The sequence below is a fragment of the Macrobrachium nipponense genome, chromosome 1, assembly GCF_015104395.2.
Source record: "Macrobrachium nipponense isolate FS-2020 chromosome 1, ASM1510439v2, whole genome shotgun sequence".
In the NCBI taxonomy this organism is placed as follows: domain Eukaryota; kingdom Metazoa; phylum Arthropoda; class Malacostraca; order Decapoda; family Palaemonidae; genus Macrobrachium; species Macrobrachium nipponense.
Window position 1 is genome coordinate 167,468,888 of NC_087200.1, and position 17,500 is coordinate 167,486,387.

General features: G+C 35.1%; 1 long non-coding RNA gene across 1 annotated transcript in view; it reads left to right on the plus strand.

The window, feature by feature from the left end:
* The window catches only part of LOC135219805 (uncharacterized), a 1,047,642-nt gene that overhangs the window by 456,195 nt on the left and 573,947 nt on the right, over window positions 1-17,500 (plus strand). The gene's annotated exons all lie outside the window — the stretch shown is intronic.

Below are 17,500 nucleotides of genomic sequence, written 5' to 3' on the forward strand. Positions count from 1 at the left end.
ATTTTCTTGGTGTGACAGTCCATAAAAATGATGAAAATTTCACCTTTGCAGTCTTTCGAAAATCAACTAATATTGCCTCTTTTGTTCATTATTATTCCAATCACCATCAAAATGTTAAAATCTCCGTTTTTTTCTGGAATGTTCTTAAGGGTTTTATGTGTCTGTTGCCCGCAGTTTATTGACGCTGAGGTTAAAACTATTTATGATATTTCCTTGAAACTTAAATACCCAAGGACTTTTGTAGAAGTAGCATGGAAAAGAGCTAGAAAAATATTTTATTTAACTAATGATAAACTTGAATTTAGTAAACATAACATTCTCAAATTGTCGTATGATAAAAGGTTTTTAGAGTTTTCAAGAATTTGGAAGTTTTTCAACATAAATGTTGTTTTCTGTAATATTAATGTTGAGAGTTTAGTAATAAAAACGTCTCCTGAAATTGTTTCTGGCTGCATATATGAAATTCCTTGTAAAAAGTGTTATAGAATATATTACGGGCAAACGGGAAAATCACTCTCTTAACGGATCAAACAACACCACTATTCAGTGAGAACTGGTTAGATGTTGAATGCATCACTCGTACATATAAGACATTTAGATCAACCTATTCACTGGAGTCAGGCAAGATCCTTAATGCCGTGCAGCGACACAGTTCAAAGGAATATCATTGAATCTTGTTTCATCAAATCAAGTAATGGAAGTGTTCTAAATTTTAAGTCGTGGTTTGTTTAAACTCGATGGCTTCATAACTAAAAATGTTGTAGGTAAATATAAGCAACAAAATTAATATATTCAGTTGTATAAATGTTTTTGGACTTTGTATGGCCAAGCTTCCGTTTCTCTTATGGTTAAGTCTGTTTTAGTTTGTGACCGTGTGCTCTCCGATTATCCTGGATTATCTCTGAGTATTTCCTTTTTGACAATTAAGCATCTGGTATTCTTCATCTTTCTTTTTATTATTTATTTATTTATTTTTTACCTTGTATCGTTCTTTTCAACTGCATCTCTTGTGACTCGACAATGTCTTATTAAAGGACAGAAGCGTTCGACTACGAATTTCTGCCTATTATTTTTCCTGTGGTATTCGCTAAATCATGAAGCCCACGTGCATCGACTTTATGTATATATATATATATATATTATATATATATATATATAATATATATATAGACAACAAAATGTTAGTTTATATTTTGTTTGTTTTGGTCATTTAACTTTGTTTTGTTGACCTCGGTAATTTCCTACTCAAAGGTACAGTTACTAAATAAGATTAGAGTTCATTAAGGATTCAGAAAATTTGAAGATAATTGGAAATTTCTAATACGACAAACGATTTTGTTAGCAAACTGTAACTTTAACTGAAGAAGGTTTGCTGTAAAATGAACGTAACTTTGAGCCATCAAGGGTTTTAGTTTTGACATGGAGCCAATTTTTCGTTCTTGTAAATATTTCATATAAAATTTACCACGTTAAGTATAAATTCATTCATATATTTTTATATATACATTTGTATTTATGTGCACGTGAGAGCATTCAAGTATCGGGACACTTGTGCGATTATATGTTAGCCCTTTGTGAACCCTTTTTTGATTTTGTATCACAGTTTTTGTTTAATTTTCCTCTTTATGTTACCACCTTATATGAATTTGGTTATGAAAATAGTCCTTCTTTATTTTCAGTTGCTTAACTAAAGTAAAATCCTATTTAATATTTTAATTCCTCTCTTATTGGAAAGAAGCAGAAAAAGGAAAGGAGGAGTAAGATTCTCGAGGATGACCATAAGATAAGAAGTTTCTTGGCTGGCTTCCTAAGCTGTCCTGAGGTTAGATGGAGATGGATTAACCCAACAACGAGAGAGAGAGAGAGAGAGAGAGAGAGAGAGAGAGAGAGAGAGAGAGAGAGAGAGATTTGGGAAAATCTTATGGGGGAAATTTTTATGAGAAACCCACTCGCTCCTTGTGTATAGCAGCTGGAGATATACTAATAGAGAACTGGCACTAGATTTATACAGTAAATTTTTTTTTTCTAGATTAATCATACTGTTTTAATGCGGGTCTCTCTCTCTCTCTCTCTCTCTCTCTTCTCTCTCTCTCTCTCTCTCTCTCTCTCTAAGTTGCCTCTCTTATCCTTCTTTTTGTCTGTGGTTACATGTGTGTGTGTGTGTGTGTGTCTGTGTGTGTGTGTGTAGAATCTACTGGTCATTTTTACCAGATAAATTTAATAGCCACAATGCCCTCTTAACTTATCAAATTCTTTGCTCTTTTTGGATACGCTTGTGACTACAAAGACTTGAGCTCCAACTTCAAAGATTTTTTAGAAATTTATTTATTTATTCATTTTTTTAGTTGGAGCTCAGGCTTTGTAGTGAAAAGCGTATCCATTAAAGAGCAAAGAATTTGAGAAGTTAAAAGGGCATTGTGGCTAAGCAAATACCACAGAAAATGATAGGCAGAAATCCGTACGAGTGCTTTCGCATTATTGAGGCATGTGCCTTGACAGTGCCGGCATAAAACGTTGAAAGCACTCAGTCCTTATTTCTGCTTATGGTTTTCGTGTGGTGTTTGCCTATATCTTGAAGTCAGTCACGTGCATCTGCTGTGATTTTTTAAAGAATATATATATATATATATATATATTTATATATATATATATATATATATATATATATATATATATATATATATATATGAAATTGTAATAGCCACAATGCCCTCTTACCTTCCTGAGCTCTTTGATCTTTTTTGGATACGCTGAATTAGAGATTGGGATTTAGGGTATAAGCAACTGCTGCCCTTTTGTATGACCTCTATTTTGATAAAGCCTAGATCTATTTCCAAAAATGGTGGCTTCGCTCGGGATGAGCACCAGAAATTATTGGCATCTTGAAAATGGATAGGGTATAGGTGGTGAGTGTTTTGTCTCCTTGGTTTCAACTCAGGGTGCCAAGCAGATGACTGTGGTTAAATATAATTTAAAATGGCCTATGGAAGGTTCATAAGTCATGGTATACTAGGATCTGTGAGGTACAAGGAACTGGCTATCGTTTAAGTATGTGGCTTCTGCCTTGACTGATAGATGCAGTTTAGAAAGGGCTCTAAATGCTGGACATGTGGAATGATAATAATCTTTTGGTTTAAGAGTAGTAAGGATGAATTTAGAATACAAAATTAAAAAGTAAAGAGCATGATTCAGGTTGAAAAGATGGAAATGTGGAAAATTAATGAAAAAGGTATGGGCTGGATACATTAGTTTTTTTCTAATTATGGTGGAAAGATGTTGGAAATGAGTTTAGATGAGGGTAATATTTTTTTCAGCCAGGAAGTGCAGATGGAATTGGTAGAAAGGGATTAGGCAAGATCATAATACAAAATGCAGAAAAGGCAGTGGCTGACTGGAGAACAGGGAGCAGCAGAATACTGCTTGTAAAATTTAAGCAAAGCAGCTATCTGAGTTTTATAGTGGGCTCTGTTCCAAAGAATAGAGTGGTAAAATTATAGGGTAAATTTGATATGGAAATAATACTTTTAGAAATTGAATATTGAGAGGCTTTTCTAAGTAGAATTGTAGCTTTAGAAACCATTCCAAGGAGCAGACAATCAGTAAGGACTTCCCTAACCGAAATAATGTATTCCAGCCTGTTGGAAAGGAACCACATGAACAAGGAGCAACAAGACAAAATATAATGTAGAACAGAAATAAGTAAAAGGTCCTTGCAGAAAAATTAAAGTGAGGACATGGAGGACTGAAAGATAATAAGTACTCTCAAGAGTAGAGAATGAAGTTTAGTGACACTGACGAATAGATTTAAGAGAATACGTGGACAAATAGGCTAATGATAATGAACTAAATCCTGGTCCACAGAATTGATCATAGAAATATTGTATTTTATATTGCATTGGCCATGTGGTTATATGATCATGAAAAGGACTTGGATGTTAATGGTGTCAATTTTGATATCCTCTTTTGTTCTGAAACTCATGCATCTGATTTGTGACATATTACAGATATTGATTTCAGGGTTTAAGAAGCTCATTTTATTCATCTGTATTGCCGTTCCAAGGGGCTGTGGAATGGCTCTTTATTTAGTGTTTCTCCACGTCTCGTATGCTTGTGTGTGCGTATGGATGTCTGGAAACATAGGTGGTTAAAGTCTGTGGAGGACTAATAAATATACATGTGTTGCTAGCTATAGGAGCCTGTTTTTGGATAACATTTTATGGCCGCTTGTTTACCAAAAGTGGCAGCAGTTCAGGAAGCTGACTACAAGGCTTGTTTAATTTTCATCATTGATTACGTGTTCATCACACCAAATGGCTGAGCTCGGTCTGCCACAGATAATTATGGTTAGCTGCTTTAGATTTTTCACTATTTTGGATGTGAGGAATTAATAAATGATACTCATATACCAATCTGGAAGTCGTCTTGACCTTTTATTTCCATATTTTACAGGGATTGTAGCTTGTGGAGTAGAGTTGCTAATGAGCTCATTTGATCATAGCTAATTTAGAGATGGGTCAAGTATACTGGAAATACTAGGTCAATTGGAATGGTATTCACAGTGTTCTTATAGCGCTCAGAGTGATATTTGTAGAAGTCATAAGTTGTTGACTGTTGAAATGGTCATCTGATTACTATTATCCTCAAGTTTCATTTCACAGAGAAGCCATGGCTTAATATGTCTTGTAACCAGGCCTGCCATGAAAAACAAGGAGCTTAACACTTACGGAGGAACAATTGATAAGACTTTTGTGGAGTAATTTCATTGAGCTTAGAAGTCAGGCTCAAGTATTTAAGAAGAGAGTTGGAGAGCGTATAATGATAGTATGAAGATTTTGCTCTGCAGTGGTGACAAGTTAAGTAGTGGATTACCTTAAGTCATCACACGTTGGAGTTTATTCTAGCATGCCTCACCTTGCAGGAGCTGATGGAACTGCTGTATATTACCGGAAAAAAGAAGGGAGAACTCCAGGCTCATTTTTTCTGAGCAAACTGAGAATGAGTTCTTGGTGTTGCTTCAGTCATGTATTCCAGAGCCTAGTTGTGTTCAGTGTCCTTCAAATCTTGAGAAATTAAAAATTTGGCATAGACCCTAACAGGTCTTTTCCATTTTTTATTTTTTTTAAGCCTGCTAATTTAATTGCTCTTAAGAAGTTTTCCTTCTATTCAGAAGAAAGGAAACATGCTGAATTATTTAATGAATATGGGCTGATTTTAATTACACCTATATTATCTAACGTTTTAGAGGTCTACTGGGTGGTCTTGAATAGAGTGCAGAGGCAGGTATAGTGGGTATAGATTTTAGTGCAGCCTTTGACAATGTGAATCATGACGTATCTACAATCTATGATACTGGAATTTAGTGGATCTTTTATTAGTAGTTTAAAAGAATTTTGAATGGCAAAACCCTGTCATTTCAGGTTCTCTGCACATTAGGTCTGTGGTTGTGGAATCCTTAAATAGAGGTCTGGCACATATTCCTGTGGGCAGTGGAGTTTGAGGCATAAAGTTGAACCCTTCGAAAACTCAAAGTATTATATTTAGTTAATTCAGAACACTTTTGCCTTTGCATCCTGATTTAAGTTTAAATTGTATGATTTTGAATGTCGGTGACTTTTAAGATTCTTAATGTAAATTTTGATAAGACATTGACTTTAGAGAGCCATATTTTAAATGTTAGTGACATTTAAGATTCTGGGTGTAAATTTTAAAGACTCATTGACTTTTGAGAGCCATATACATAATACTGGTTCCTATGTTTATGAAGATAATATATATGATTGTTTTAACTTTTTCTTCCTTGTTTAGAGTACTGTTCTCCAGTGTGGTCATTGGGTGCTGATTCTCATCTGACTCTTGGATAGAATTACGAAATCAGTCAAATTTATTTTATCAATTTTTAATGTTGACTTGTGTCCGACAAAGTGAGTGCATTATGTTTGTTTGCAACAAAACTTCCTCTGCACGCTTCCTTACCTGGCCTAGTTGTATTTACTTGCAACATAGGTATCCTTCTGCTGTAACAGTGTATCGTTATCTTGTATCCGATTTAGTACAACTCTGCTTACTAGGAGTTTAATTTTGGCTAAAACTAGAATATGGAATAGTTTGCTATTTGAATTCTTCTGAACTCCATATGTTGGAGCGAGGAACAAATTCATTTATGCTTTCTGCTGACATTTCCTGAAATCAGGTGATTGGTTTTATTTAATAGACCCCTAAATCAATTTATCAACTTTTCCTATTACATGTCTCTCTTTCCAGTCTGATTTCCATTTGGAGCCCCCATGGGCTTGTAGTCTGTTGACTTTCCATAAGAGTTCTCATCTGAAGATTTAAAGAAAGAAAAAGAAATGATGATAAGCCTTGTATGCGGGGAATGACGTCGGTGTTAGGGTACCCCACAGACTTACTGATGGGATTCTTGTACGTGAAAAGAAAAAGAGGAAAGTAAATGTCAAAAAGTAAAACCATCAGAAGACTTAAATGTATATATGAATGAAATCACAGTTTTTTAAAAGTTGGAGTGAACAATAAAGTATGAGATGAAATACGCTTAAACTGGTAGAATCACTGAATGTGAAATGTGGAATAAAAATCTGATGATTGTTGGGAGTTATAGTAAAGATGCCAAAGAAAGGTGATCTGACTTAATGTGGTATATTTTGAGACATTGCACTTGCATAAGATGTAATGAATGTATTCACCGTACTTTTTCTTGGTAGCGTGGGCATAAAAATTGTTAAAATGCTTAGAGTACAAGCTCGTTTCATAAAAGGCGAAAGAGTTGTGCGGATGAAATGTATAAACTTTTGTACATGATCCAAGAAAAATGGAAGTAATGAGGACAGCGTATGCATAAATGGATGAAGTAATGGCAAATGGAGAAAGGATTAATGAGCTCAAGTTCATCAAATATTTGAGAGCAATAGTACCCAGTACAGGTTCTCTTGAGTTAGAACTTAGTGAAACTAAAAAGGGCATATCAAACAGTGGGTTGGTTGAATAAGATTTAGAAATCAAACAACCGAAGTTGAGTATGAAAGTAGAGTTTGTGTAAATCGTCCAAGATCCATATTGCTACATCAATATGTTCAAGGTATACGGTATGCCTATATTTATAAGTTTTCCAATTTGAGAGAAAGTTTTAAGGAGGATGTCAGGAGTTATGTGGCAGAATAGAGTTAGGTATATTAAAAAAAAAGAAGCCACAGAATTTCCATATGTAGATGAGGAAGGGATGATGTAGATAGCGTGGATATGCCCTTCACACAACCACTGAGAGAATAGTTCATGATGTTGTCAATTTGGCTGACGTATGCACCAGAATATATGTAGGATCCGTTCCTACTTGGACGTCGATTGTGAGATCGGAGGTTGGAGATGAGTGGGAATTGTGGAGATGAAACAAAGGTATGATTAGCAAAATTTTATAGAGGACCGTTTGCATCTTATGGCAAGGATGATAATTGAACAGAGTGTAGGAATACATGAAAAGAATGTTTAGCAAGTTCTCCTTTATGGAACTGAAATGAGATCGTAATTATTAATAATAAAAAAAGGCTGCAGCTGTTAAGATGAATTGTTTCTTTAGTATGTGTGGGATAAAGGGAGAACTGATATTGTTCGAAAAGTTGAGATATGTAATAAACAACGGTAAATAGTGCAGTGTAGGGTGATTTAAAATGCGGCCCCAGAATATTTTGGTTATGTGGAATTAGTGGAGAACGTTAGGTTAGTGGAAAAACAAGTCTTGTAAAGTCGAGTGAAAAAGGAGAGGAAGGCTTAGAATTATTATAAGGAGATGCCCTAAGTTTCAAGAAGTGAACGAGTCCTCTCAAAAGATAGGTGAATGGTTTACTGGGTGTAGGGGTGTTCAAAATGCTACTGATGAGCCATCTGTGGTGAAGCAGCTAATATTTTGAAGTTATTGTAAGTGTTAAGATGACGTGTCTTCCGTGCCGCGGTAGGTTTTTTGCTCCAGGGTCTAACTGCGATTCAGGTCATAAGTATGTATTTGGGAGTGACATTTGTGTTTTTTTATGCGCTTTTATTTACCTTGATTTTTTCCTTGTTTGTTTGTCTTGGTCAAGTCTTGTAACTCAATTTTTGACCAGTTCCCTTGAAATTTTGCATGGTTACTCAATCGCCGATGACAATACAACTTTACATGATCAGTAGGTCAGCAGTGGCCTCTAGCGACCCTACAGTGACCTCACCCAGTATCTCAGGATTTGTAATGAAAACCGGATTTTTTTAACTCTTAAGTTGACGCTGTAAATAACACTACGGATTTTTCAAACCTTCTTAAGTTTGCAGGATATTAATTTCGTTAGTTGCAATTGTAAATCGGTTACGATTTCTGTCGAAACTAAAAAGTATAGAATGAAGAAAGAATAAAAGAAGTTTTTTAAAACACGCTTTTTTATTGAATGAAATAAACAGTGAAAAATAAGTTTATTGAGACAAGCCAGGATTTTCTTACAATTAGTCATGTCTACAAAAATACAAGTGGGGGCGCCAAACATGGAAGGAAATGCTACAAGAGATAAGAAAATATTGTTTCTGTTCTTGTAGCATTTCCTTCCATGTTTGGCGCCCACACTTTTATTTATGTAGGACACCGATTTAATTGTAAGAATATCCTGGTGTGTCTCAAAAACGTATTTGTTACTTTTGTAGTGCATTTTGATAAAAGTGTACTTTAAAAAAACTTTTTTTTTATTTTTTTTCTTTCTATACTTTTTAGTTTCGAAGGAAACACACACACACACACACACACACACACACACACACACACACATATATATATGTATATATATATATATATAATATATAAATATATAAAATATTATATATAAAGGGTTCACGTTTTATATACTTCGTGATTAAGTTATTCATATATATATATATATATATATATACATATATATATAAGTCTTATCACATTTCCGTGATTCATATACATATATCGAGCTACAATGTCCTTTAATATCTAATTCGCTCTACCTCGGAATTAATATATATGCTTAACCGAAGGGGAATTTTTCTCGATAATAGACTTGCCTGGACCAGGGCGCGAACCCATGGATCCTTTCAAATCCAGGAATGTCAGTGAAGCTTTTACCATCTCGCGGTGGTGTAGTAGGTAAAAGCTTCACTGACGTTCCTGGATTGAAAGGATCCATGGGTTCACGCCCTGGTCCAGGCAAGTCTATTATCGAGAAAAATTCCCCTTCGGTTAAGCATATATGAGAATATATGAATTCCGAGGTAGAGCGAATTAGATATTAAAGGACATTGTAGCTCGAAATATATAATTATATATATATATATATATATATATATATATATAGATATATATATAAATTATAAATTATATCTATATATATATATATATATATATATATATATAATATGATCAGAATAGCAATCTTGATTATAAGCTTGTAAAAAATTTGCACCAAAAGAAAGTAAAAGTAATCGCCCAGTGATCTTATGTCAAGTTGTTTAAGGGAAGAATGGTAGGCATTTTCCATTACCGTATGCTGCATAATCTGGATCGTCTGTTCGTTTGATAACTTGGTGGACTGCTTCGCTTCCGTCTCGCGAGATCGGCGACGTCGTCTGTGTTTTTTTATTTTTTTTATGTTAGTAACTGCCCTGTTTCACTTAAGCAGGGATTTCCTTTGATGAGTTCTGGGTATTTTGTGTGTATGTGTGTGTGTGTGTGTGTACTAAAAGATATGTTGGATTTATTGCTGTATTTCATATTTTCTCTTACCCTTCATTATTTTTTTTATTAAATGAAAGTAAATTGGTTATTTGTCTCATTTCTAAAATTAATATATGATGTTCATTTACTACAAATTGAATCCAATCTCTTGTGTAAATTCTTTGTTTAATTCCCTATTTCAATTTATTATATATACATATATATATATTTAGATATATATATATATATACAACATATATATATATAGGATATCTATATATATATATATATATATATCTATAATATACTTACTTTACAGGTGATCATTAAAGTAAGAGGGTCAATTAGGCAAATAATTCAAATAGAGAGGTAAATTAAGAACAGGCACCTCTTTGAGAAATAAAGGCAGAGGAAAGGTTGCTGAGCAAATTGATTCTCTGAATAATAGTGGGAAATGATGGAGATGCCGTTAGAGGTGAATGCAGTTTTGTGTCAGTGGTGTGAGTGTTTCCAAGATGCATCTCTTGCTAATGATAGTATAGCATCAGAGATGAATAACCCGAGAGTAGATAGCGTCAGTATGTTTTTGAGAGTGGTTTATTGGAATTGATTGTTAAAGATGAGCTTTACTGGGATTACAGGTGAGATAGTGTGAACAAATATATCACATAGGATTAATGGTAGAATTTTGATAGAGGAAGTAAAAGGACGATACGGAAATTAGTTGTTATATAGTCAGACCAGACATATTTTGGCAAATATGGGTTTGATTTGTGTTCCTAGAGCATCTTATAACAATAGGGGAAGACTATACAGTATGGGTTCAGGCAAGGAAAGGTATGGTGATCTAGTGTTAGAAATAGGTTTATGAAAATTATGATAGTAAAAAAAGTGTCTGTTGCATACATGGCACTAGAACAAACTTAAGAAGTTACCAAACCAGCGGGTAAGGGAGTGCCGACGCTGTATATTATAGAAGAAAATTTGCTTTGATTAAAAAAAAATAAAAAAAAAAAAAATGAATGAATAAATAAATAAATTATGATGGAAATGAGGCTCGTAATATTTATGGAAATGAAATGCTTGATTGGTTTACGACTGGCGGTCTGAGGGTACAAAGTCTGGATTGAATATGTCCTTGCCTGTTTAGTACCTTTATGAGTGGAATGATACAAGAAGCCAGAGAAGGGCCATTCGAAGTAGGTCCAGAGTTGTAGGTCTTGTAAATGGGGTCAGGAATGGTGTGGAATGATTCATGATTACCGATCCGACTAAATCGATTTTAAGGATAATGAAGAGAAACTATAGAAATGAATAAAAGACTTAGGGAATCTCTGACAAGAGAAGAGAATTGCAGCAGCTGTGAGCAAGACTGAGGTTTTGAGTGGAAATGGAATATTAGAATATGGGCCTATGAACATTCATGGTAGAAGACTGGAAGCCGCTCGATTTGCATAGGTATTTGAAAGTAAATTTAATAGATAATGGTAAAATGAAACAGGAGGTAAGTAACAGAGTAGATACAGCAAAGGAAGTAGCAATGTGTTTGAAAAGATTTGTAAGAGAATTAGAGGGTCTGTGGAAGAGGGAGTTTGAATTAAAGCTGATTGGTACAGTGTTTGTGTTGTGCGGGTTTAGTACACTGTTAATAGTCTTCTTTGGGATATGAAGCAGGTATCATCGTTCCATGTGTTTTCATCCATGATTCAACTAATAAATTTAGCTAAGTGTGGTTCCCATTATTTTTCCTCTGAGGAGTCATCTCTCTCTCTCTCTCTCTCTCTCTCTCTCTCTCTCTCTCTCTCTCTCTCTTGTTCTTCTCCCCATATATAGTCTATATGTATAATATATATATATATATATATATCAGTATATATATATATATATATATATATATATCATATATATATATATAACATATATATATATATGCGTGTGTGTGTGTATGTGCAGCTTTTCTTTGAATTATATATGTCTACCTATCTATCTATCTATCTATATATTATATATATATATATATATATATATATATATATATTATATATATATATATATATATAATGTACAAAACGCCAACAAGTGCAAAAGAAGGAAGGATAAATTGCCCTATCTGCTTTGAATGCTTCTGTATTGGACTGATGTTATAAATGAAGGTATATCAAGACTACCAATTACGAGGAAGCATCTCTGCCGGAGGTTCTCCATGGGAGCGCTGACGGCATCCAATTCCTGCAAGAGAAATGGCTATTAGAATTAATGTCTCGATTGTTCCCTAGCCCTCACGTCTTGTGGCTGCGTCTTGCTTAAATGGGATCTCGCGTCTCAGTTTGTGTGTGTGTGTATATATATGCGTGTGTGTGTAGTATATGTGTATTTATACTTTATATACATTATATATATATATATATATATATATATATATACATATATATATATACACGTACATACATACATACCTTTTTAATTCAATTTTACATGAAAATATGCGACTTCGTAGAGAAGTAAAATCATTGTTATTACTCTATTTTCTCCCTCTCTGACAAACGATTCAAAGATTTAATTTCTGGCAAAAAGTTTCCAGGTCTTCAAAGTCATACCAGAAACAAGTCGGTTCTCTTTCAAATAGTATACTATCTTATTCTGTGATATTCATTGTGATTTTTCCATATTCTGACATTCTTCCAGTATGTAAAGTTAATCCATTAGATACTTTGAATTAAAGTCTTTTGATCTTCCAACATGGTGTATACATACGCGATTTTTACTGGTATATTTTCTGTCCTTTTGCTATCAACTATGCCAACTGCTTTTTTACAACTGTCACACCGTGTATTTTTTTTCCAATCGTGAAACTACTTTTTGCCCAGCCCGGCCATTTCATTGTTTCCTCTAACGTGCCTAGCATTTAATTCTAAATCTGGATAGTAGTGCCTACATCGCTTCTTCCGTCTATTGATAAGACTTTAGTCTGTCTCTAGATTCTTTTCTTAAATGGCAATTGCTGCCACATGCTTTCACGCTTCCACGTGTCTGCTTGTGAACAAATCAGGTTAATTTGCAAGCATTTGCTTTTCTGTCCTTCGTGCATTTTTCCTTTTACTCAGGACTTCATACATACATTGATTATGGTACTGTTTCGTCTCGTCAGCCTCTGCTCACATTATTCACGCGAATATACATACTATATATATATATATATATATATATATATATATATATATATATATATATATATATATATAAATTATTCGAGCTACAAATGTCCTTTATTATCTTATTCGCTCTACCTCGGAATTGATGGTAGAGGGTGTTGGATATCGATTCTAATTATGAATAAACGAGTTCGACGGTGATTTGCAAGGTCGGAATCGGTATAAACTTATGACCTCACTTGTTAGCCGAATCGATAACATCACTGGCGTCCTGAATTCGTCTCTGTCTGCTGGACGGTGGTTCGAACCGCGAGAGGACGAAATTATTATAAACAAACTAAAAAATTCCCCTTTGATTTCCATATATGAAAATATATAAATTCCGAGGTAGACCGGAATTAGATAGTAAAGGACATTTATAGCTCGAATATATATGAATCACGGTGATGTGATAATTATGTATATATATATATATATATATACATATACTATATATATATAGATATATATATCTATATATATTATATATATAATAATATATATATATATATATATATATATTATATATAGATATAGATTTGTAAGTGGGATGCAACGTATTCGGCATTCTGATCATACTAGCAATGTGAGCTTTTTCGGAAGGAAACTTAGACTGCATTCATTTAGTCCGTAATGGAACCATTCGCTCCATGTAGTAATGGAATTTATAACTTGACGGTCTCCCTAAACCCTCTGGAAATGAGGTGGTTCAAGAGATGCTGAATGAGTAGTCTTCATTGAAGGATTTGTGAAAGGAGGAAGGAATGGACTAAGGCCTGGAACGCGGTTGGGGCTGATGTGTGTGTCAGAGAATGCGTCACGAGCACGTCACGCCCAGCATGAGCTACATTAATTTGCGCTGAAGGGACCACCACGCCATTGTTAATTAACTGGTGTGTCGGGAGTTGTCGTTGGCTGTCTTCTCATAAGGTTTTTGATTTCTCGTTTGAAATATTGTGTTGTGCTCTTGGATACTCGAAAAAGAATAAAGCATTCGTAGGTAATCAAATGTTTAATTGCGACAACGTTTTTAACAAAATGTGAATGAACTCTGTCGTCACTTATTTCTCTCCCGAATGAACGATGATTAAAACTTCTCTCTCAGATACAATTTCCTCTGGTGTCCTATGTAGAAATTCAGAGTAAATATTGTTGTCTCCATCGCTGCAATAACAGTTGCAGTTACTGCTGTTTTCCAGTACGCTTTTGATCCAAATGTTAAGACCAGTTTACCATTGCTCTAACCGCACAAATTAATTAGTTAATTCATTTTTTTACAAGTTTTTGTACTGTTTTTATCATGTCTTCGCCGTTTTTATTGACAAGATTTACTTTAATGACATGTTTCTCTTGGCATGTTCGAGACATGGACTACTCTATCATTCCTTTCTAATCAATTAGGTGTTTGACCCAAAGGGGCTGAGCCGATTTATTCATAATCCTCTTAATTGAGATTTAATTCCAGTTCTATAATTGTGCAAATACAAGAATTCTAGTTTTTATATGATCGCATCATTATAGTATAAATAAAGATTGCTAATGATAATTTTCATGAATTATCAGGTCGACTCTGTATTTGTTTCTGGACTGAATACTATCACAGAGAGTAGGGGAAGCAGTCGGAGACGAAGCTATCGCAAATATGTGGGGCGATCACTTCAGCAATATCCTGAATTGCATAAATGATCAAGATTCCGAAGGGATGTAGATAACCTCCGTACTGACAACATTCAATTTCATTTTGTAGACCGTATTACGCCAGGTAACATCAGTGATGCCACAAACAGCCTACCTAATAATAAATCGCCCGGCTGTGATGGTCTTCCTGCAGAGGCTTTCAAATTCTGCTATCCGATAATTTACATTTTGCTAGCTGCCCTATTCAATGCGTGCATAATTCACCAGTTTCTTCCAGACTCCCTACTCTTAGTTCACTTAATACCATTAATCAAAAACAAGCTAAAGGATGCAGCTGACCCTGGCAACTACCGACCGATTACAAATACAACGATCGCATCGAAGATACTTGAGTCGCTTCTTCACTTAGCGAGACTTCTCCCCTTTCTACACACCACTGACAACCAGTTCGGGTTTAAAGCAAACCACTCAACCGACACCTGCATCTACATACATATCATCAGCCTCTCCTGTTTTCCTTTGTTTTGGATATGTGAGAAAAGCATTTGACAGAATAAACTACCTGAAGCTCTTCCTGAAGCTGCATAAAATGGGCACACCCCTATATCTAATTGGCATTTTACATTGCTGGTTCTCCACACAGCAATTCTGTGTCAAATGGGGTAACATATTATCGTACACCTTCGGCTCCCTAAACGGGCTTCGGCAAGGGGGCATTCTCTCTCCATACCTGTTTAATACGTACACAGATGCCTTTATTGTCAAACTGAACTCACTTCCAATCGGATGCACCGTCAATGAAACAACTATAAACAACCTCTGTTACGCCGACGACATGGTTCTGATTCCCCCATCAGTGCAAGGTCTCCAACGACTCATCGACACTTGCTGCCAATATGCAGAGGAATTTGATATAATCTACAACGAAACCAAGACCCAGTGCATGTCGTTGCTTCCGAGATCGCTTAAGCATATTGCAGAACCACAAATTTTCCTCTGAAACCATCGGCTGGAATTTGTGCACGAATTTCCGCATTTGGGTCACATTATCGCCGACGACCTAAAAGATACGGCAGACATTGAACAAAGGCGTCGTAAACTATGTGCAACTGGCAACATGATTGCAAGGAGGTTTTCCTTCTGCCACCGAGACGTGAAACTGCTGCTCTTTCGCTCGTACTGCTACAGTATCTATGGGTGTTCCCTCTGGGCGAACTATACCCGAGAGACCATGAGACGTATCACTGTTGTGCACAATGACATTCTGAGACGCCTCACAAACACTCCCCGCTACCACTCCGCCACACAGATGTTCATAGAAAACTACCTGGACAATTTAAAAATCATTGTTAGGCGAACAATGTCCAGTATGGTAATCCGAGTGAAAAACAGCAGTAACTCGCTCATACAAAGCATCCTAAGGAGTGAAGCAAGAAGAAGATCTAAATTGTGGGAAAGGTGGGAAAATTAGGCCTTTGTCCCCTAAAGGACTTAATCTCTGTATTGGCAAGATGTCATCTGCAGATGTTGTCATTATTACATTTATTGCTTATATTTTAATTTTTCATTATTACTGTGATTACTATCAAGTTAAAGTTTTTTTTTTTTACATTCAATTTTCGTAATTAGCCCTCTGGACCTGACTACTGTAACTACCTAAGGTCTCTAGTTGAAATTTAAGTTATATATATTACTCTCAATGCATATTTTTTTTCTCACCAATATTATTACTGTTATTACCGGTATTATGATTACTATCTTTCATGCTACCTCAGCTATTTTGTGGATAAGTGCCGATTATTATTTTTTTTTTATCATGTCTCATGTATCTAGATTGTGTATGTTACCGTCTGTATTTTGTATATTCCATGTATATGGCCCTGAGCTGAAATAAAGGATATTAGTTATTATTATTATTATTAATTATTATTATTATTCATTATTATTATTATTATTATTCATTACCTCACCTCGAAAGACAAAGTATACTTATTTGTATGATGATTTCCTTGAACAGAAAATATTACGCAGATTTTATGATGACACGGTTTGCATAAAGCATTAACACCAGCATTTCACCAAAGAAACTCACACTAAAGCTTTCATTTATATCAAAATTAAGATAATGTATGGAATTCCCAATATCATCATATATTAGAAAGTATATGCGTATTTGTTTTACTCCAAAACTACTCTCTCTCTCTCTCTCTCTCTCTCTCTCTCGCTCTACTCTCTCTCTTCTCTTCTCTCTCTCTATCTCTCTCTCTCTCTCTCTCTCTCTCTCTCCTCTCTCTCTCTCTCTCTCTCTCTCTCTCTCTCAGCGATGTTCAGTAACTCAATTTCTCGGCCCTAAAGCGTCTATGCTGCCTCACTAATGCTATTACGACCCCTGCTTTGTCAACAGGAAAACAAAGTCAGGGCGGTTCACTGGGAAAGCATAGGAAAAATTCTCTCTCTCTCTCTCTCTCTCTCTCTCTCTCTCTCTCTCTCTCTCTCTCTCTCTCTCTTCTTACGTTCGTCTCCTCTATAGTTTCTGCACTTTAGCAGCATAACTCATGAAGGTTGACATCAGAGTGGCGTTTAGTAAACATCATATTTATATTTAAATATGCTCATATTTAAAAGAAAAATTGTGAAGTCTTTTCTTTTGACCCTATACTTGTTAGTGAAGCCAAATAGATTGTGGGAGGGATGTAGGCGTTTCTTTCGTACGACTTTATATGAGCATATTCAAATCGTTGCTTTAGGCTTAATGTATGTTTCAGGTAATTAGACAGATGCAATCATTTGATCGCAAGCCAACTTAGCACATTCTTTTGGACCTTGCTCTTTAAATCACCTTTTCTGTTTGCCTAGGTCGCTTGCACGAACCCTGGTCCTAAGTCTCAGCTATGTAGAGTGATGTCACAACTAAGGATTTACAGTTTTTCAAGGTTTCTTACCTCCTGAGCTTATTTAT